The sequence below is a fragment of the Caretta caretta genome, chromosome 1 (genome assembly GCF_965140235.1).
Source record: "Caretta caretta isolate rCarCar2 chromosome 1, rCarCar1.hap1, whole genome shotgun sequence".
In the NCBI taxonomy this organism is placed as follows: Eukaryota; Metazoa; Chordata; order Testudines; family Cheloniidae; genus Caretta; species Caretta caretta.
This window is the reverse complement of record NC_134206.1, coordinates 126001219-126023323: the sequence shown is the minus strand read 5'-3', so window position 1 is coordinate 126023323 and position 22105 is coordinate 126001219. Positions and strand designations below refer to the sequence as shown.

Below are 22105 nucleotides of genomic sequence, written 5' to 3'. Positions count from 1 at the left end.
TGTATCTTTAGTGTAGACCTTTAAGGCAAAGGCCCGATTTTCAGTTTCTCCATTCTTGGATAATGCAATGGGGTGGGGGAAAGGGGTGGTCCCTACATTTTTGGGGCCATGCGGGGGTCTGCTGGTCCTATAAGTTAGAGCAGCCTCCATACTCTGTTTCCCTTGGACAGTGAGAAGCAAAGAATAGTGATAATAAAGTGCACTCTGGTCACACATCTATTCCACCTGCTATACAGGGAGCCAGCAGGAACTGGGCAGGTGCAGACCCCACTGTAGTAGCTCTATGCTATCCAGGGAAGCCCTATGCACAAGGGGTAGAATGAGGGGAGCCTTTTCTGTTCATTTTAAGGCCATTTCCATTGCCAGAGCAGTGTAAAAGGGTATTAGTGTAATACACTATCCAGCCCAAGTTTCCTAGGAAGGTGTGACATTTGTAATTGCAAATTAATTCTTAAAAAGCACTAACTGGCTGCTTCTTTCAATCTGAGTCCACAGCAAGACTCACTAGAGTCAGTGGGAGTTTAGCTATTGACTACCGTAGAGCCAAGATTTCACCCATGCTGAAGGGCTTTAGAGAAAATCAAAGCTTTATCGTGAAAATCAAAAGCACTCCTAAATAATATTTCTACACAAGAGCAGCGCTGATGGATTCACCCAAGGATTTGCATTCTGTAGAATGAATGCCACCAACTGATTCCCTTGGCGCTATTAACAGTGTTCCGAACTCCCGCAATTTTACCACAAGTCTTGTAATATTTGGTGTTTTCTTAAAGACCCAGCTTCAGAAGACAGATAAATACATGATTATCTAGCCCTCAGGGTTGTAGAAAAAAGCTTGAAAACATGCAGTGAATGCACACTAAAGGCTCAGAAACCAGATGGAAAAGAAAAAGAACCCCAATGTATATTTTAATACAAATCTCATGATTTTTAAGCTAATCTTACGATTTTTGAACTCTTGCAGCTGGCAATATTGAGTCAGTCACTTCTCTTTACCTTTCGACTCAGCATAAAAAGCCAGTCGGGCAAGTGACAGTTGATTCAGTTTTTATGTGCAAAAGTGAGAGCAGCCAAGGAGGGAGAAACACTTGAGGCCATATACAGCCATCCTGTTGTATGCAAAGCTCCCTTAAGATTTCTGCATGTGAAACAATGTAGCTTGTGGCCAGTTAAGAACAGAGGATAAAAATAACTGACTTAGGGTTTGATCCTGCAAGATGCTGAGCGCGCTGAGCTCCATCTAGCTAAGCATGAGCTTAACTTTAATCCTATGGGTATTCCTAGTGATTTTACTGAAGACAATAGGATTGGGCATGTGTACAGTTAAGCACATGCCTACGTGTTTTTGTGGATGGAGGCCAGAGTGCCTTGCTGGATTTAGCCCTTGGTGCATTTGTTTTTTTGTTTGTTTATTCTTGGAAATGTATCCCAGGGGTGAAGCTTTGGCCCCACTGAAGTCAATGGCAAAACTCCTATTCACTTCAGTCGGGACAGGATTTTACCGCTGGCCTTTAATTATGCTTTTCTATGTTAAAATCCAACCAAACAGATAACAAAGGGAATTTGTTGTCTTGTTTATAAAGTCACAGGGCCTGATCCTGGGAGATGCCAATGACCTACAGCACAGTGGGCACTGAGGGCACTTAACACCATGATGGAAATACTTGGTTTCTCCCAGGACCAGGACCAAAGCTTGCAACAGCAAGGCCTTGCTCCAAAGCTCATTGAAGTCAGGGGAGTCTTTCTCCTGATTTCAATGTTCTTTGGGGAAAGCCCCAAATGAGGGAGTTGAATCTAGAGCTGGGTGAAATTTTTCATCCAAAACTTTTTTTCACTAAAAATGCAGATTTGAGTCGACCAAAACATTTCACAAATTTGTGTTGATTTTCATGAATTGTTTTGGTAAAAATATATATATATTTGAAAATGCCAGGTTAGGTTCACAAATGGACAAGAAGGAGGTGGTCCCCTTATATCCAATAGTGAGGACACTCATCTCAGCTGTGGGAGACCCACATTTGAATCCCTCCTCTGGAGCAGGGACTTGCACTGAGATCTTCCATATACCAGGTAAATGCTCTAACCAGCAGGCTATTGGGTAATTGTAGCATAGGACAAGCTCTTGACCTTTTCTGTTGAAGCTGTTCTACTTGGTATAAATAACTAAATATTCATTGGAGCAGGGATTGGAATCTGGGGTCCCACCTCGCAGGAGGATGCCCTGACCCCCATAGCCTATAGAGTCACTGTCTTTCTCTCTGGTCCAATAAACATTGAAGGATTTCAGACAAAGTGGAGCAGCTTCAATAGGAGAGATTAAGCAGACCCATCACCACCACACAATAGCCTGTGAGGGAGAAGGATTAGGATTTGGGAGACCTGGTTTCAATTTGTTGCTCCAGAGTAAGGATTTGAACCTGGATCTTCTACAGCCTAGCTGAGTGGGCTAACCACTGGGCTATTGGGTAAACAAGGAAAGGTACCTCCTGCTCAATTTTGTAAAGTTAGGTTTCATTTCCAAATTTTCTCTGCTTTTACTTTAAAAACAGTTTAAAATGCTTCAAATCAAAACAAAATGTTTTGTTGGACCCAAAATTGTTCTTTTTCTGATTTTTCAATTCACTGAAAATTTCTAAAAAAAATTTGGTTTGGGGTTGACTTGAAACTAATGTTATTTTTGAATTTTCAGAACTGCCTATGAACCGAAAATCAGTTATTCACACAGCACCAGCTGAGTCACCAACTAGTGGCATTGGCCGAACTCTAAGGTTATTAAAAATTGCGATCTGAAGCTTCCAGATAATAGCAATTTACTCCAAAGAAACTAGGAATGTAATGGATTCTAAGCATACACTTGCTGCAATAAAACTTAAATGTACAATTAATGCAACTTCAAATACTTATTACAATGAAATCTGTCTTCAGTAAGCACCAAAGCACCAAGCAAGTATTGATTCTATAGAGGAGGTGGACTAACTAGAAATTGAACAAAACAGTACTGGAAATGTATAGTGACCACTTGAAAATATCCCTATGACAGCAGTTTGCTTCTAGACCAAGGCCCAGATTTTTAAAGGTATTTGGGCATGCCTGTGCTCAGCATTGCAACATAACTGATTTAGGAGCCTAAATCTCATTTTCAAAAGGAATTTAGGCACTTAGGATGGGATTTTGGCTCCTAAGTACCCTAGTCTCTTTTGAAAATGAGATTTAGGAGCCTAAGTCACTTAGGTGCCTCTGAAAATTTTACTCTACTATTTTCCCTCTACGGTTTGTGCACTTGCTACGCTAGGGCAGAAAACATCTTAGAAGCTCCATTTCCTTTTACTACGTGGAAATGTTGTCAGGCTCACCATTTCTCTTGCAAGCTTCACATTCTCACTGTGAAACTAGTCAGCGGGAGAGCACAGCCATCAGACACCAAACAGATTTACTGGGAGACGAAGAAAGATTTTCTGAACTTAAAAAAAACGTGAGGGGTGTATCAAAACAGTCAACTTGCAAAGTGAGGAAACAACTAACCGTTGCAGAAATATGTGGTCATTTCCTGAGCCCTGTGCTCTGAGGAGTAACCAACATAAGATGTTTTCTAACAGCCAATCTGTCATTTATGGGCTTTTCATGCTACGCCATACGCACTGGAGCAGGTAAGGACAACTTTTCACTTCCTTTTCATGCTCTTTTTTTAGAGTAGTTTTTCAGTAGGTGAAATATAGATTGGCTTATTTCCCTCCTCCCGCCATATTCTTTACTCATGGAAAGAGTCCAAAATGATCACTGAAAAATAACGAGCGATATATGTCTGCAGCACTGATGACTGGACAATTTAGAAATAAAATGATTATTTTATGGGTTAAAGTGACAGCATATTAGAAAAAGGTAACTTTGCAATCAGTCCAAATTATTGCAGCAGGTACTGTAGTAGGACAAACAGCTAAGATGTTCAAATAATCTATTAGAATAAAGGGGCATCAAGTGTAAATTTTGCTTTTAGTAAGAAGAACTGTGAAAGATGTAAAGAACTCCAAGTGACATCATAAAAGCAGAGAATCAGCTTCTAGTCTTTGACAGAAACCCAAATGAATAAACTTTGTACCCAATTTCTTTGTAAATCTGGACTAGATATGTATCTTTAACCTTTGCAGAGTTGCGATTTATAGTCATTCTGAGACTGCGCGGGCAAAACATTTGCAGTGAAGTTTACAGCATGAGCACATGCACACAATAAGAATCATAAATATGCAGTCAGACCATAAAAAGATATAATTTCACACGGGCTTTTGGTGACTGCCTCACAGCATAAAAGCAGAACTCTGACAGACTATCACCAGATGGAAGTCTTCTTGTAGCACAGTGCACTTTTGCATGTTGTATTTGTTGTCTTTCGCAATATACTATTTCTATATGAAAGGTTTTCCATATTTCAAAAAAAGTTATTTGTAGGGCACTTATAATAATTGCATGATGCCACCAGCCTATCACTATTCCATGATTCCTGGAAATGTTCAGCTATTGTAGGCCAATGTTTTAAAAGGACCTGCCCTGCCCACAATCAGTTGTAGCATTAGACATTGACCTGACTGTGCTTGCCTTTTCGAATGAGCACCTTCTGGATTTTATAAATGGAAAAAATACCTACATAGATTCTAGATAAGAGGTTCAAAAGCCCCCATGTGAATTAGGAACATAAGTCCCATCAACTTTCAATGGGGTTCCTAAGACGCTTCTGTCTTAAGTACTTATTCAACCCCCTTGTTGTAGAATCTGAGCACCTCACAGCGTTTAATGTATTGACCTCACAGCATTCCAGTGAGGAAGGGAAGTGCTATTATCCTCATCAGACAGACAGGAAACAGAGCTCAGAGGGTATGTCTACACCAGTGGTCCCCAAACTTTTTACCTCACACCCCTCTTTACCCCTGAAGCCAGGGCCGGGAGCAGGGCTGCGGCTCTGGAAGGCAGACATGGGTAAGGGGGGCAAGGCTGGGGCCACAGCTGAAGGCAGGACCAGGAGTGGAGCATTGGCCAGGGGCCAAGGCCAGCAGCCCGGGCCACAGGCATGGGGGTGGCAGTCGGGGCCGGGGGCAGAGCCTTGGGCGCAGGACTAGCAGTAGGGCTCTGGGTGCAGAGCCCTGGACACGGGGCCGGCAGCTGGGGTCCTAGGTGCGGGGCCGGGAGCAGGGCCACAGGTGCGGGGCCAGCAGCTGAGGCCAGCAGCTAAGGCTGGGGCCAGGAATGAGGCTGGGTGGTGCTCCCTCTCCACCACAGCACCAGCTGTGCCCCCCTACAGTTTCTCTGCGCCCCCCTAGGTGGGCACGGCCCACAGTTTGGGGACCTCTGGTCTACACTGCAGCTAGGAGCAAACCTCCCAGCCTGGGTACACAGACTTGTGTTAGCCGGGCTCATGCTAGTGCTCTAAAAATAGCTGTGTGGACATTGCAGTATCAGCGGAGGCTCAGGTTAGCCAACCAGCTCAAGCTCAACCTGGCCCTTGGGTCTGAGCTCAGGTGGCTAGCCTAAGCCTCTGTCATTGCCACAACATCCACACTGCTATTTCTGGCATGCGAGCATGAGCCCTCACCCACCGCATATCTGTCTACCTGGTCTAGGAGGCTCAGTCTCAGCTGCAGTGTCAACACGCTGAGATAGGCTAAGTGACTTGCTCAAGGTCAAACAGGAAGTTGGTGGGGAGCCTGGAGCTGAATCCACATCTCCAGCTGCACCCTACACCTTTCTGCAGCGCTTTTCAAGATACTTCCAAGTATTTGTGACAATTTTACCTGGTATCATCTACACTTGCAATTAACTGTGCAGGCAATTTTGCTCTCAGCAAAGCTTGTAAGTGCAAAAATGAGAGGCCAAGTTGAGGGTCTTTAAAAATTTTGCCCAGAATATTCTTGGTCAGAATGAGTATTCTTGTCTGGTGCAGGAATATGGGTTGGAAGCAGGGGGGTGCAAACAAATTTAAATTCCACTCCTTTGGGGGACACGTTCTGTGCCCCCACTGTGGCCCCGGGCCACAGGAGCTCAGTTCTTCCCGCTGTGGCCCCAGGGCTGGAGCACCTCACTCTCAACACTGGAACCCTAGGGCCAAAGGAACTTGTTCTCCCCGCCAGGGCCCCAGGGCTGCTGTCAATTACTGGGGGGGGGTGCCTCTGCTTGCCGCCCCCCACCCTTGTGCATGCCCCTGATTGGAAAGAGTACCAAAAGGAGAAAGGGGTAGGTTAGCTGTAGTGACAAAAATGGAAAGATTTATAAGAGAAATTGCCAGTGTGGTCTGCCCCCACCAATAAACCATGTGTGGGTAGGAGGGTGGGGAATCATAGAACCATAGGGTTAGAAGGGACCACAAGGGTCATCTAGTCTAACCTCCTGCCAAGATGAAGGATTTGTTGTGTCTAAGCCATCCAAGACAGATGGCTACCCAGCCTCCTTTTGAAAACCCCCAGTGAAGGAGCTTCCAAGACTTCTCTAGGCAGTTTGTTCCATTGTCCTACTGTTCTTATAGATAGGACGTTTTTCCTGAGATTTAATCTAAATCTGCTAGGCCGTAGTTTGAACCCGTTGCCTCTTGTCCTGGCCTCTGTGGCAAGAGAGAACAATTTTTATCCATCTTTTTTATGGCAGCCTGTCAAATATTTGTAGATGGCTATCATGTCTCCCCCTTAATCTTCTTTTTCCAAACTAAACACACCCAGCCACCAGGCCCCAGCAATATCTCTTTGAGAAGCTCAGTTGTTAGGCTCATGAAGCAGGCCTCCCATGGTCTCTCTCTGGAGAACTTCCACTGGAACATGGGGAGCAGGGCTCCTATGGCCTCTCAGTGAGGATTTGCACCCTATGGTAGGCGAGAAGGGCTGTTAAAATAGCATAGTGGAGTTCCATGGCTACTATCTCTCAGTCATTCCGTATTCTTTGCTTTGCTTACAAATAAAAGGATGGTTTTAAACTGAAACGGAGGAGGCCAGGTTCCATTTCCTAGTACTACAGTTTTGATTCAATTTCCGAGCCTTCAGATTTGTTGCCATATTTTTTGTCTCCTGTTCTTTTGCCTTTGTCCAAAACTGTTTCATTCTGTTTAAGTACAGTTTTAAAATGCGGTTCTACTCCGAGAAGTGACTCTGTAAAAATGGCATCATGGGGTTCCAGGTTTATTGTGCCGCAACGAGCTCCAGAGCAAACGTGCTGGATTTACAAGTAAAAAGAAGCTTGTTTGTTTGTTCTGACCACCAGCCCTGAAAACTGCTTGGATTCTGAAAGTCAAGCTGGCTTGCTTTCTGGGTCATGTATTACATGAAGGAAGCCTGGTAGTAGCTTCATAGTTAGGACTGTGTTCTAAAAATGGACGTAAAATGAGCAATGCGCTCCAGTTTTTTTGCTAAAAGAAATTTCTCACAGGGTTAGATTTGAGGCCCTTTGAATTGTCTGTGTAGTTTTTGTCAGATTTTTTATACATTTTTAATGGGCAACCTTTGAGGCCTCTGGCTGAAAAACCTACTTTTCATTGTTGATGAATATTTCTTTTTAAAAAAGCCATCATCTACCTCCACAAAACTTGGTAATGAGGTGGGTCCTGCGCAGGTCTTGTGCAATAGCTCATTAAAAAAAAAGAAATGTTGGGTCAGCCATTATTTATTGTTATGACTGAAAGTTTATGCCCTATGCACATTGCTGATGGATGGGAGTAGAGCGCCCAGAAACTTAATGTATGGGGGCTAGGCACACAAACCCTTTTTTAATACAAGGCTACATTTTTCTATCATATTTTATCTTGTACCTGTTATGGATACATGTGCAGCTGCTGATGGACTCTTGATACTTCTACCACCACAGGTCCCCTTGCAGAACGCCCAATTAAGTACTGAAGTAATTAGAAAATTAACACACACAAAATCTTCACTGTGAAGCATTTAGAATTGCTACAGACACAAACCCACAAAAAAGCAGGCAAGTGAAACGGGAAGCCACCTAACAGTACATAGTCTGTAGGCCACTGTCACAGATCTGATACGGCACCCCCTCCAGGCCACCCAGCAGATTGCTGTGAAGGACTCAGCCCCTAGGTCCCCAGGGTGTATTAAGCTTCTGGAGCCTGAATGAAGCCCAGCCACGACCCCAATCTTGGGATCCCAAGGCACACCCTCAGAGTGCAACCCAGCATCTAACACTCCCTTCTGGGAGCTGGAACCCGCTGTCCAGCTGCCTAGCCCCTGGGCTCATTGCTGAACCTTCAGACTCCCCCCTACTTAAAAACATCTTCTCTCAGAAATCCACTCCAAGATGTGAGTCTTCTCATTTACAGTTCCCTCTCTCCAGAGGCACGTGGCAGTTGTGAGGAATATAACACAGAGAGACTTTGCTCAGCATTTAACACATTCTTGCTATTTTACTTAACAAAGCACAAGAGAGTATGGATCATTTAGAAAACAACAAACACCCTAACTGCAATGCCCCTCATTAGTTCACCATTCCCTTGGGAGTCCTTGGGGGACCATCTGGGCTCAGGAAGTCAGGCAAGCAGCGTTTTCCCTGCATCTTAAGGCTATATGAGCTCCCGTCAGCTTGAGCTGCTAAAAGTGGCCAAAGATCCCAAATACATCCACTGACCTCTCCCCAGACAAACTGGTTCTTCTGGGGAGGCACTATCCTATTCTCTAGAGTTATGACATTTCAGAGAGAAGCAAGCTAAGTCAACTAACTTCTATTGTTATTCTTTTGCCACCAGCCTTTGGAATTTCTGTCTAATATGGAGGCAAAGAGACAACAGAGAAGGCAAAAGGTTGCTCTGTAGCCTATAGAGCTAGCCTGCTTGCTTGCATATATGTCTTTTCTTATGAGTTGATCATTTGCCACATTATAGGGTTGCTATTGGTTTTATAATAGGGTTATCCGTTTGTATTAGAGTACTTTAACTGTAACTCAAGGAACCTACAGGCAACATCCTGTATGTTAAGCTAAAGCAAGTTAACATACATATGATCGAGACCTTTATCTTAGATAGGTGGTGACGAGCTAAAACATACAGTATATATGTGTGTGACCTTTCACATAGATAAGTGGGCAAGTCAAAGCAAGTTGGTGGTTAAGGCCACCCAAGTTCATGGACTTTTTCAGAGTTAACAGGTACATCACAAAGAACATAAAAATAACCAAAACAGGACAGAAACAACAGAGGTGAGGATGAGCTAATGGTCTCTAATAGTTACGAATATGTCTTAATACACATGAACATGCCAGCCCATAGAGAAAGTGTACCCTAACATTTTTGTGGGTGAGGAAGTTAACTTTGGACATGGAAGGAGGGCACTAAAGATCAGGCCCTATAATAAGGGCAACCCACCATGTTGGGGAAGTTCAGCTTGTTTATTGTTAGTTCGTCATTGTTAGTTCTTAATAGTTAGTTTTAAGTAAACTCTACGTTAGTTTCTGTAGTCTTTCTATAGCTTTTAGCTCTAGCTTCTTCTTTGGTCTTCATCTCTCATTCAAGACTTGAGGAACCTGGACCATTGAACTCTCTTGACATGCCAGGGGCAAGGCTGGTCCTTTGTCTCTTATCACCAGGTTTTCAAGGAAGGTGTGAGTATATTAATCGAGAAGTCTTTATAGTATATAGTACCATCTGTACTGCTAGAACAATATTATTGCTTTTGTAATTGGTTCTTTATTTGATTATTATTTGATTGCTATTCCATTACTTTTCCATTTATCTCAGTAATAGGCTTAAAGCTGCCTTTTGTTCTCAGTGTGAGTTTCCTAGTCAGACATCCCGATGGTCCCTGCAAATTCTGTGTAGCCTGATTCTGGGACAAGAACCTTATTATCTTCTGATCAGATTAATTGGTGAGGCTATAACCCATATTATCTAAGCAATATTATTAACCTCCCATCAAATGAGGCAACAGCACCTTCAAGATAGTTTGCAGTTTGGTAACGATACATAGAGAGTTCATAATCTTACACAGAATTCATGTGTTGTACAGACAGATTCCCAAAATGTCACATCCTCTACTCAGAAACACACACTTTACCCTTGCCACAAGTACTGTGCACCGCAGACCACATACCACAACCTTCCATCTGCCCACCTTGGGATGCCAGACTTCCACCCCTCTCTTCAACTCCCCTCCTGCACACACACAACCCTTGACTAAACACTTTGAACACAAACAACTACTGTAATGAAAACCCACATCTAGTAGCACTGGGGGGAAATAATCTGGAAAAGGGGTAGGTGCAAAAGAACAAGAGAGGGGAGTGCTTCTAAAAATCTGGCCTCAGTTGTGGGTGCTGAATAAGCACTTTTGGAAATCTGGCCCATAAATGGTTTTGAGCTAGCTAGCCCATTTGAAAACTATGATCGTGTTATCTGTGCTTGTGTGAACTGGGAAATATCTTGTATCAGGGGGTAGCCGTGTTAGTCTGTATCCACAAAAACAACAAGGAGTCCGGTGGCTCCTTAAAGACTAACAGATTTATTTGAGCATAAGCTTTTGTGGGTAAAAAACCCACTTCTTCAGATGCAAGAAGAAGTGGGGTTTTTACCCACGAAAGCTTATGCTCAAATAAATCTGTTAGCCTTTAAGGTGCCACTGGACCCCTCGTTGTTTTTGAGAAATGTCTTGAGATTTGATCATTTTGAAATATGATATTCTTAAAGTTGTTGTTGTTTTTTGGGTCTTTTTTGCAGCTCGTATGTGTACAGAAATTAAAATCTGTTACAGTGTGGAAGCACCAGCACTGATCAGATGAAAATTCCCTAGGGAACTGCCTGTAAGTCTGACCAACGTTTTGCACTCATACGGTTGTGTTTTAAGATGAAAAGTGTTGTGTTTTGTAGCAGTCTGTTATTACCTAGATTGGGCAGCTCCGGTGACAGATGGAGTGAGAGAATGTTCAAGAGCACCTGATAGGTATATTGGGATGAAATTAAGAAAGGGCTCATTTAGGTTGAATGTCAGAAATAATTTCTAAATAATTAGTTCAATTAGACTGAAGAATAATCTCCCAGGCAGAAAGGAGGAAGCTCCATTGTTTGAAAGTAAACATTTAACACTCAACTGGACACAATCCTGTTCTCCCTGAGTCTACAATGGTGAAAAGTGTACTCAAATGAACCAACACCAATCCTCACCAAGAGGTGTGGAAAAACCTGCCAATTCTCATAGGTATAGGCTGCAATAGTAGTGGCACCTATAGTAAGGTAACCTATCATGTCCCATTATAAGATGCAGTATTCAGTTGCTTATAACTTTGCCAAATGCCAACCACTCAGACTGAAATCTTCCATGCCAGGTGTCTGCCTCTTGGGGAATATATTTTCGAAAATGTCAGCAGAAATGTTTCAGCCATATCTCAGAACGAGGTTAGGGGAAAATACGTAGTTTAACATATTAGAAAATGTTTACAGTTGTTTTGCTGAGAGACTCTAGCACCTCTAAGCTTTGGAGCAGGGGCTTGAAATTTGCCAAGAGGTTCACCGTCGTGTCAGGGGCGTGCCTTTTTGCCAGTCCCATGAAAATCTGTCTGGATCTAGCCAAGTTATGCTCTTCCAAAAAGCACATTTCACACAAGCCCAGTAGAAGTTTGTCAGCTAAATTCTCCAGAGTCTACACTGCGCACACTCCATTCTAGGCTTCAGGGGACTCTGTGGCATTAGGCACGAACACATTTCGGGGAGGGCACTAGGAAATCTGAGATATAACTGGTTAGACTCAGCTCTCTGCAGTGAAGATGCTGAAGCCCCAGGTTGCGGCCCAGCTCCAGAAATTCTCAGCCTACGGTAACCAATCAGTGTAGATGCTCAAGCCCTCTGTTCTCTAACCCAGGGTCCACCAACTTGAGTTCCACTAATCCTGGGCTTCCATTACAGTGTCGACATACCCTGACAGCTGGAGATTCTCTCTCCTGTGTTCTCAGTATGTCTACATTGCAATAAAACACCCGCAGTTGGCCTGTGTCAGCTGACTCGGGTTCGTGGGTCTCAGACTGTGGGGCTATAAAATTGCAATGTAGATATTTAGGCTCATGCTGGAGCCCAGGGAGCTAGGCAGCCATTCTGTGACAAATTCCAAGGTTTTTTTTTTCCCATTCCACTATGGAAAGATATTTTTTTTCCAAACCTTGGATTCTTTTTATGGCATGGAAAAATCTTGTTCCTTATCAGCGCTAATTAAAAGAAATATTGAAAACTGATAGAATTCAAGTTTCAAGGAACCCACATAAAATGTCCCAATGCACAGCACAGCCCTAATTCATTACCTGACACCATCCATAAATATGCACTGAATGAGACAGCAGTCATGTAGAAAAAATAGTATATGATCATAATTTGGCTCCCTTGTGTATGTGCATTAGAGGTTTCATGGGCAACCCTAAACCTGGCATTTCCTAACTTCTGAGCACCTGACTCTGCAAACTTAATTTTCATTAAATATAGATATTTATATGTAATAGTTATAGAAGACAAGTGGACAAGGCAGTATCTGTGCTGCCAGAGTGACCTTGAACATGACCTAGGTTGGCAAGACCACACATGGGCCTGATTCAGCTGAAGTGAATGGGACTCTTTCCACTGACTTTAATGGGAGCTGGATTCATCCCCATGATAGTAGTATGAGTCTGTGGTAACCTGATTAATTATTGAGAGGCAACACAGACCCCAACCCTCACATGCCAATCTAGGCGCCAAGTGGAAAGCCAAGAGCCCTGGCACATGTCCACAATTCCCCACCACAATGATACCTTACAGAGGCACAGGAATCTGCTTACAGAAGTGCACCAAGGGCAAAATGGTGAGCAACAGCAGACAACTGCAAAGAATACTGCGATTTTCCAGGCTGATTGTAAAGAACTCAGGGAGCCATAGCACAGCTCGCATTGCAAGACACAGATAATACTATGGACAGGATGTAAGGGAATGGTTAGTAGTGGATGAATGAAACTGTGCAAGGTTCCAAAAGTCATTGAGAACATTTCACACAGTCTGTATGGTTAGTGATGTTACAATACTTAAATCTGTCACTCTAGGTTCGTTAGTGCCCACCAGTGAAATCAGTGTGGCATTTTGCCAACACAGAAGGAAAGGAAATAAAGAATCTACATTTTTAGAAGCAACCTCCCTATAGGTCACTTCAATGTTGATGACCACAAATGAGTAGTTGGTATCAATTTTACAGTCCACAGAAATACACAGCTCCTCAGAATCCTTTTTGCAGATCAATCACCGTTCGAGTCAGCAAAAGCTGATGGGTGCTATAACAAAGCAAAATTCCTGTTGACTTCAATGGGCGTAAGACCAGGGCCATAAAGTGAACTAAACTGCTTTATATATACGTTAGACAAAAACCCCTTGATGAGCCAAAATCATTAACTGAATACATGCCTGGGCTTAAGCAATGACAACTAAATACATTTTCAAACAAAATGGCTGAAAGCCAGTTCCTCCTTTAATTCCATGTAAAGATCTGACTTCTGGGTCATGTGTTTTAACTCCAGGAGCTAATGGCATCACCTAACACCTCTAGCAGGACAAACTAGCAACTCCCTGCTCTGCAATGGGCATTAGTGATCTCATCAGCTTCTGCAGTAAAAAAGCTGGACAAATTCTCACTTGAAATGAAATCACAATTCAGGGTGCAGGGTCCTCTGAGAGATTTGGGGTCTCAAACTGCATTTTTTAAAAAGCATTTTCACTTCATTAAATTAAATCAAATGTATCCTGTGGACACTAAAATATTTTCGAGAGAACAAGGAGTACCCAGGGCAATTTCACATGCTGTATTGGCCCAATACCTGCTTGTTTTACTCACATGATTATTCCTATCGATGTCAGTGGGATTACTTGTTTGAGTAAAGGTGGGAGCCATAAAGGTACTTCGGAGCCTGAGCCCTGTTTTTAGGCACTACTGTGATCCATAACCTCCCATTTGGCTGCCGCCTAACCCTAGAGGTGCCTAAACCCACTGAGCACTTAAGTTTTTGCAGTAAAAGTTCCCTAGGCACCTACGTTTCTGCCTCTGGGCATGTGCCCTGCTGATTCACTTTAAGTGTCTAGGCATCTATTCCCACCTAAGCCCTGGAACAAGCTATAAACCTGGGGGAAGCTAGGTGCTCCTCTGCCTAAGTTGCCTGTGGAGCCCGATCTTGTAGGTTTGCTCAGAGGGCACTTAACTCCACCTTAAAATCTTTAGCCCAATGGTTAGGATGCTCACCGGGATCTGAGAGAATCCCAGTTAAGTGCCCCCTGCAGCTGATGAAGAGAAAGGATTCGAACAGGTATCTGCTGCCTCTCAGCAAGTACCCTAACTACTGGGCTATAAAGTCATTCTAACTCTTTCACTGTCCCAATGAATATTTAACTATTTAATTAAAGAGGAACAACTTCAACAGAAAGTGGCAAAGAGTCCTGTGGCACCTTATAGACTAACAGACGTATTGGAACATAAGCTTTTGTGGGCGAATACCCACTTCTTCAGACAGATGTAGTGGAAATTTCCAGTGGCAGGTATAAATAGGCAATCAATAGGCGAGGCTGCGGGAGTCCCACATCAGAAGATTCCATAGCCCTCAAGCCTACACTCAGAAGTGCTCTCAATGTGGTACCTGCCTGCCACTGCCAACCACTATATATATGGATTGGACTAGCAGCAAGGCTAGCCACCATGTAGAGCCTTCCTCCTCCTACAAACAAATCAATTTACTACCAATATTTTGTCAGCTTCAACTTTGCCTTGTAAATCTGAAAGAAGTCATAAATAAATGTGACATTTTCTCACGTAGAACAGACCAGAAACATACACGCTGGACGAGTGCGAGAAATAGAAGTCACAGGTCTACATAAAGGGTATTTTTGCAGCCAGCTCTGAGCCTGATTGTACAATGTGGTGCACCCTTACTTCCTGTTAACTTCAATGGGAGCTAGGCATGCTCACCGGTGAGTATTCACAAAATGGAGCTGCCATGTGCAAGGAATGCAGTGTGTCAAGCTGCATTTGACTCTTCATTTTCAGATGGGTTTTATAGTGGCATCTAATACTATCTCATTAATTCTGACCATATTTTACAGCCCTTTGTATCCAGGCAGCAAAGACTTCCAGCCCCATGTTTCTACGATTCTGTGACCTGATGAACTTGTTGCCTGCAACAAACTGACTTTCAGTGGAATGCCCAGAGGAAAAATAAAAGCAGTTTTGTTGATATCATTTTTATTTAAAAAATGACAGTGAAAATATCCAAATTATCCCGATGATAAACTCACAGCTTTAGCTCTTCGTGACATCAGCTAGGGCCCACTACTGTAAACCTGTAGCTCTGGGGAAGGACATCTCCATGAGTGTTACCCTGTGGAGATTCCCCTATGGTGGACCTTCCCCTTGCAAAATAGGTTATAGGGCCCACCCCTAAACCTCCAAATAATACCTCAAAATAATTCTAAATGGCCAACGTTGTTATAATGAGCAATGAGCCTTTCCCCTCTAAGTCCAGTCCAGGTGGTCAGAGAACAAATGTTATCACCTGACAGTGTTTGATGGCTTATGTGAAGCATCAGAAAACACTAGCATCTCAATTAGCACTTTTAGTTTCAGCTCTAGTAGTGAGGATATGTGTACATGACTGTCCTTTACTGCTTGGTCCTTGCCTTTTAGGTGCCCCGTGGACCCTTTAGGGCAGGGGTAGACAACCTATGGCACGCGTGCCAAAGGCGGCACGCGAGCTGATTTTCAGTGGCACTCACACTGCCTGGGTCCTGGCCACCGGTCTGGGGGGCTCTGCATTTTAATTTAATTTTAAATGAAGTTTCTTAAACATTTTAAAAATCGTATTTGTTTTACATACAACAATAGCTTAGTTATATATTATAGACTTATAGAAAGAGACCTTCTAAAAACGTTAAAATGTATTACTGGCACGCGAAACCTTAAATTAGAGTGAATAAATGAAGACTCGGCACACTACTTCTGAAAGGTTGCCAACCGCTGCTTTAGGGTATGTCTACATAGCAATTAGACATCCGTGGCCGGTCTGTGCTAGCTGACTCAGGGTCCCAGGACTCAGGCTGTGGGGCTGTTTCATTGCAGTGTAGACATCCAAGGAGGCCCCAGCTGGTTGGCCTCTAGGCACCATTGCAATATAAATGTTAAATAATAATCATAAAGCATAACCGTCAGATTGATAAAACATAACAACTGATTTCAGGTACAACAGAGAAAACCTGCAGGCAAATAAAAATCGTAAAACTACCCAACTAGCTTGGCTAATTAGTTGTGTAATAACAGAAATCTTGATTATAGAAAAGAAATATTAGGTAAGAAATTAGAATCTTGCTTTGAAGGGGACAACCCTGTTCCATCAAAGTCAGTGGCAAAGCTCCCGCTGAGTCCACTGGGAAAATAATTCAGCCCTTATCTCTCTCACTTTCTCTCTGTACCGTCACCATGTCATGTAGGGTCTGTATACTAGGCAATCAGAGGTGTGATTGCATCTTGGGGAGGCATAGATCTGCTAGCTTTAATGTTGCTAGCGTGGCTAAAAATAGCAGTGCAGATGCAGCAGAGCAGAGTTCAGAGCGAGCTGTGGAAGCCCACCTGGAACACTGGGTACAGACTTGCATTACCAGCCCGCATTGGAGCCCGCCCTGCAGTGTCTTCACAGCAGTTTTTAGTGCGCTAGCTACATTAAAGCTAGCGCAGAATTCCTACCCAAGCAGCAGTCAGTCCTCTGTGCGAAGCGTAAATGTACCCTGGGTGTTGTGCTGCTGTTTGACATCCTCCTCAGGGACTGTATTTCCTCTCATTATAGCTAAACCACTTACCATTAACTCTCCTTTTGAAGTGATAGGAATGCAAAGCTAGAATGTAGCACAAGAGTCATAGTGACTTCTAATTAAAAGACATGGTCCCTTGATAATGGAAGTTAAAATATTCATTGCAGTAGCCCCCAGAGGCCTTAACCAGGTCCAGGCTCCATTGTTTGCTGCACAAACACGTAACAGTCCCTGTCTAAAAGAGTTTACAGTCTAAGTATTTTTCTTTTGCCTTGTCTCTATCAAAAACAAACAGTGTAGGATGGACTTCAACCACTGTCTGTTCCCTTTTATGCCATGATCCTGCAAAAACTTATGCATGTGCTTACAGTTATGAACCTAAATAACTCAATGAGATTGAACATGCGCATAAGTTAAGTAGGTGCCTAAGTATCTGCATGTTCGGGGCCTTCCTTCTGTTACCCATCAGCCCTGTTTTTCCCTGTTTTCCTTAGAGCCTTGTCTAACCGAGGCAAATTTCCTACAGCTTTCCCATTGCTGCTAACACTGGTACCGCTGCATTGCAATTAGCAATTTTGGAAGCTCAGCATACAGACAAGGTAAAAATGAACAAGGTGTTGATTAGATTTGCTCTGAAAAAGTCTAATACTCTTAACATAGTGTTAAAACCAGGATGTCTAGATTAGGGCTCCCAATGTTAACACTGCTGCTGCCGAGCCACTCTCACCATCAGTGAGCATTTACTAGCTCTCTAGCAGAGACAAGGCCATGTATTGCATAGTTTTGCTTAAGAGAAAATATGACCTCTTCATAACAGCAACATGCAAAGACACCTTTAAAAGTGCAAGGAGTCCGGTGGCACCTTAAAGACTAACAGATTTATTTGGGCATAAACTTTCGCAGGTAAAAAACCACTTGGTTTTTTACCTGCGAAAGCTTATGCCCAAATAAATCTGTTAGTCTTTAAGGTGCCACCGACTCCTTGTTGTTTTTGTGGATACAGACTAACACGGCTACCCCCTTATACTTTAAAAGTGCTTCACATTTGTCTCTTTGACAATGCCCATCTGTTTTAGATGGCTGGTGCCTACGTCAGTTATACAGCATCTTAACAATCCTAACTGGTTCATTATTATATCTAAAAGCAAAATGTATAAATGAAAATAAAAATAAGAATAATTTCCATACCAGTACTGAAAGACCATACAAACTGAACTATCTCTTTGCTGCTAGAAATGGTCCCTTCAGTCAAGGGCTGAGGGATGGGTGGGAAGCTGGCACCTGTTCTTTGAATAAACAAGAGGCCTTCAGGTTTCAAAGTGGCCATCACAGCTTTCACTAATATGACAAAATCAACTTACTTTTTCTGGATACTTTCCCCTGTTGTTTGTGCACTTTGTTTTAAATAGGATGGACCCCCTCCTCTGCCTTGCAGATTGCTTCAACCACTACTTCCTCCTTTCTCCTCCCTTCCGTTTAACTCTTTTTTTTGCTGTTTCTCAGGCTCCATAATTAAGCCTTTTGGTCTCCCTTTTCTTCCCTGGCTTTGGTCTATGAATAGATCATTTGTACTTCTCCACCATTAATGCGTGTGTGGGTGTGTGCTACTTTTTTCAGCTGGTTTCATAGTTGACAGGAAGAAGGAGTGTGAAGACTTAATAAATATGGTTTGGCAGGGAAGGTGGTTTTCTTTAGCTTTTATCCAGAAGTCACTTTGCATTCTCTGTCAGGGGATCTTTTCCTGATCATTCATTTTTAATGCTATCATAGGAAGTATTACAGATATATCACCAAATGCCTTTAACAGTGACTTGATTCTCCACTATCTTCCTTATACCTTGTGTAGCCACATACTGGTTTGCTCCTCCTGTGAATTTGTAGTGTGGGTAATGACAGGAAGTTGCAAGAGACACCAAGAGACATCTGAGGTCTTGTGTTGGGGTTGGTGTGTTGCGCAGCTGCTGCTCTGTGTGCCTTCCATACATCTAATTCTCTTTAACAGATGATTCATGAGGCTCACAGTTGTCTCACTGATCCATCCTACAGTATGATCCTATGGGCCTGATTTTCATTTGTACTAAGTCCCCTTTATGTTCATCTGGCAGCATAAATAGGCCCTAAAGGGGTAGAAATAGACCCCCTGGAATACTCCCTATACAGATGGTCTCCTTAGCTGGTGTAAGCACTTTATACTGGCCCTGCTCCCAGCATCTGGCATAAGAAGGATGTCAGGATAGGGAGGGGGCAACCAGTGCTTAATTTGTAATGAAAGAGATGCTGGGGATCAAGCAATTTTTTTTACATTCATAAGTGACGTGGCAAGCGCAGAGGTGCTGGGGCTATGAACTACCAAGCCTAGAGGTGCCGGGGCACAGCCTTGGCACAAATTAAGTACTGGGACAAGCCAGGGATGGAGCAGGAACATAACTGCAATGCACCATACTACAGTTATTCTCTGCTCCCCATCAGGCTGCTCTAAATTACATGGGAGGCTGGGCAAGTCCCTGCAGGCCTAAAAACATGAGGAGTACAAACCAGCTTCTCCATCTGCCTCCTTCCAAAACGTAGGGGCAGGAGAACTGAGACTTCTGATTCTAAGTAAAGAGCATCATCCAGCTGTTCTGTGACTTCTCCTGCCATTACGGGAAAAACTCTGCCCAGTCTTGCAGAAGTGCAATTGAGAGAGAGAGGAATCAGGCAGTGTTCCTCCCCAACCCATGTACCTATTGGGCTGGCTATATACCTGTGAGCGCTTGGCAGCGGATACAGCCAAAATGTTTAAGGCACCATTACCTGGAAGGATTGGTCAGCTGGCTTGGGGTGATCTTCACCTGTCAGAGAACTTTATCTTAAAAGGAGAAGAGACTGAGACAAAGCAGTTACAGAAAAAGCCCGTCAATTTAACAGATTATTGATAATAAATAAAAGTGGGCAAACAACACATGAAGGGGACAGTGTGTGAAACAGGAGACAGCTCACCAAGTACCACTCTGACTGCGCGTACTGCTAAGAAAGTACAAAGTGTTCCTTCAGCACAAAGGGTGGGAGTCTTAAAGGTGCCGTACCCTTACAAAGACAGGCTCTTTGGCCCATGTTGTGTCTCCAAGATCCATGTGCTGAGAGGGGCCTTTATGTGTAGATCTTCCTTGCCACATGTGGAAGGGTGAGGCACAGCTGCCTCCATGGCCCTGGCCTCCCATTCCTGGGACCCCTGAGGTTTTCACAGGAGTTGTGGGAGAGGCAGGCCATGGAGGAAGGCACACTATAGAGTTTCTCAGGGAAAGATAATACACCACTGCTCAACTCCACTGCTTTAAGGGGATTTGGTAGCATCTCCTTCTGGGGAAGCCTTAATAGCACAGCTCCGATGGAACCATGCTGCCAGGAAACAAAAGGAGATTCCTGGGCTCCAGAGCCAGTGCAGAGGCACTGTGCCTCCATTGAATGGCCTTGGCCTTTTGTGGACCCCCCAGGGTCGTTGGTCCTTGGAGGGAAAACTGACAGCTGCTTCCTTGGATGTTCCCTGACAGAAATGTATGGAGCGGAACTCTATGAACTCCCTGCCCACAATCACTTTATACATCCAAGTTTCCAAAGAACTTCTTTTAGATAACCAAAACTTGCTCTTGTCAGTTGAACTTGTGTGGTGTGAGGTTATGTGGCTTTTTGAAATTGCTGAAAGAGTTGTGAATAACCTATTAAATCAAAAATCCCCACCCAGTATACAGTGAGAACAGAAACTGGGCTGCACTACGTTGTATAATAGTAGGCACTTGATGCCTACAGAAATGCAGCCAGAAAATCTCACTATACCCTGAAGTTTCTTGACAACAAACAAACCTGAGAGAAAAATATTTTGGGAAATGTTTGTAGAGATTCCCCTGTTCCTTTCTCTCAGGAAGTGGTTTATTACACTCCGGGCAGTTGAGAACCCCTCTCCAAATGCCACATCTGGTATCCCTAGCCTCTGTTTGCCAGAAGCTGGGAATAGGCGACGGGGATGGATCACTTGATGATTACCTGTTATGTTCATTCCCTCTGGAGCACGTGGCATTGGCCACTGTCCGAAGACAGGATACTGGGCTAGCTGGTCTGACCTAGTATGGCTGTTCTTATGTTCACATGGAGAGCGATTTTCTAAAGTGACTAGTGATTTGGGGTACATTTGTTTTTGGGTGCCCAACTTGAACTGCCTTAAAGAGGCCTAATTTTCAAAAAATACTGAGCACCCACCCCTGAAAAGCAGTCCCCTTACTGTGTCTCAAGTAGGGCAACCAAAAAATCACTAGTCATGTTGGAAAACCTTGGCCTTAACTTCTGAATTATTTCCTTGGCCTTGTTTCATCATGGTTGCCTCATGGAGTTACTCAATATACTTCCATGGATCTGCAAAGGTTATGTTGCAGGGGAGCGGCCTTAGGCTCTGTCCTGAAAAACCATGACACATACTTAGCTTTACAATGTTAGTAGTCCCACTGAAGACAACAGGACTATTCAAATGCTTAGAGTTATGCATATATATTAGGGTTTGAAGCATGAGGGTTTAGTTTCTACGAGGGGCTTCACAGGAGCACATTCGCCTGATGTATTGGCCACCACACTTTCCCAGCCCACTGCTGCTTACTTTGGGGGTTATTCCTAGCACCCCTGGCAGAAGTTGGCATACACAAGAGTGAATCCAGTCAATGATATTTACAATTGTATGAGGTAGTTTTAAAACTCAATACAACATTGTCTATCTATCAGAGAAAAAATTAAATGACTAGATGGTTGCCCAGAACTCATAAAAGAACAGAAGCAGCTTCTGAAGCAAAGGAGCTAATGCATTACAGCAAAGGCTTCATCTTCTGACAAGCAATAAGTGCTCCTAGACCAAATCAGATGAGTAATATAGGCTACTTATCTAGACATGTGCTGGCAATTTCCAAAGGCTTCCTGTTCTCTTTATAATAATAATACTTAGCACTTCTACAATGATGTCCAAAGTGACAGACAAACATGGACTAATTAATCCTCACACACCCCTGAGAAGTAAATAAACAAGTATTATCATCCCCCTGGTTTAGATGGGGAAACTGAATCAGAGAGGAGAAGTGACTTGCCCAAAATCATATAGCAAGACAGTGACAGAGCCAGCACTAAAAGTCAGGATTATCTGAGTGCCAAAGTCATTCACTCTCCTCCAGAGTCAGGGTGCCGGCTGCAGCAGGGTTACTCTCCTAGCAACACACTGGACACAGCTGATCGTGGAAGGGGCTGCCTAATTGATTGCATTTCCTGATTGATGGAGGGATAGACTCAGCAGTGCCCAGAGATTGCTGGCTACTCAATGTGTTGGGGTTG

At 43.5% G+C, this 22105-nt stretch overlaps 1 protein-coding gene across 3 annotated transcripts in view; it reads left to right on the top strand.

Moving 5' to 3' along the window:
- Positions 1 to 3388: 3388 nt before the first annotated feature.
- P2RY8 (P2Y receptor family member 8) overlaps positions 3389 to 22105 on the top strand; it is a 45185-nt gene continuing 26468 nt past the window's right edge. The window contains exons 1-3 of one of the 3 annotated variants that reach the window (XM_075131061.1): positions 3389 to 3647; positions 10688 to 10770; positions 14779 to 14932. The gene's annotated coding sequence lies outside the window, so the exon portion shown is untranslated. The remainder of the gene's footprint in view (positions 3648 to 10687; positions 10771 to 14778; positions 14933 to 22105) is intronic. The other 2 variants (XM_048859676.2, XM_048859684.2) reach the window with 2 other exon arrangements.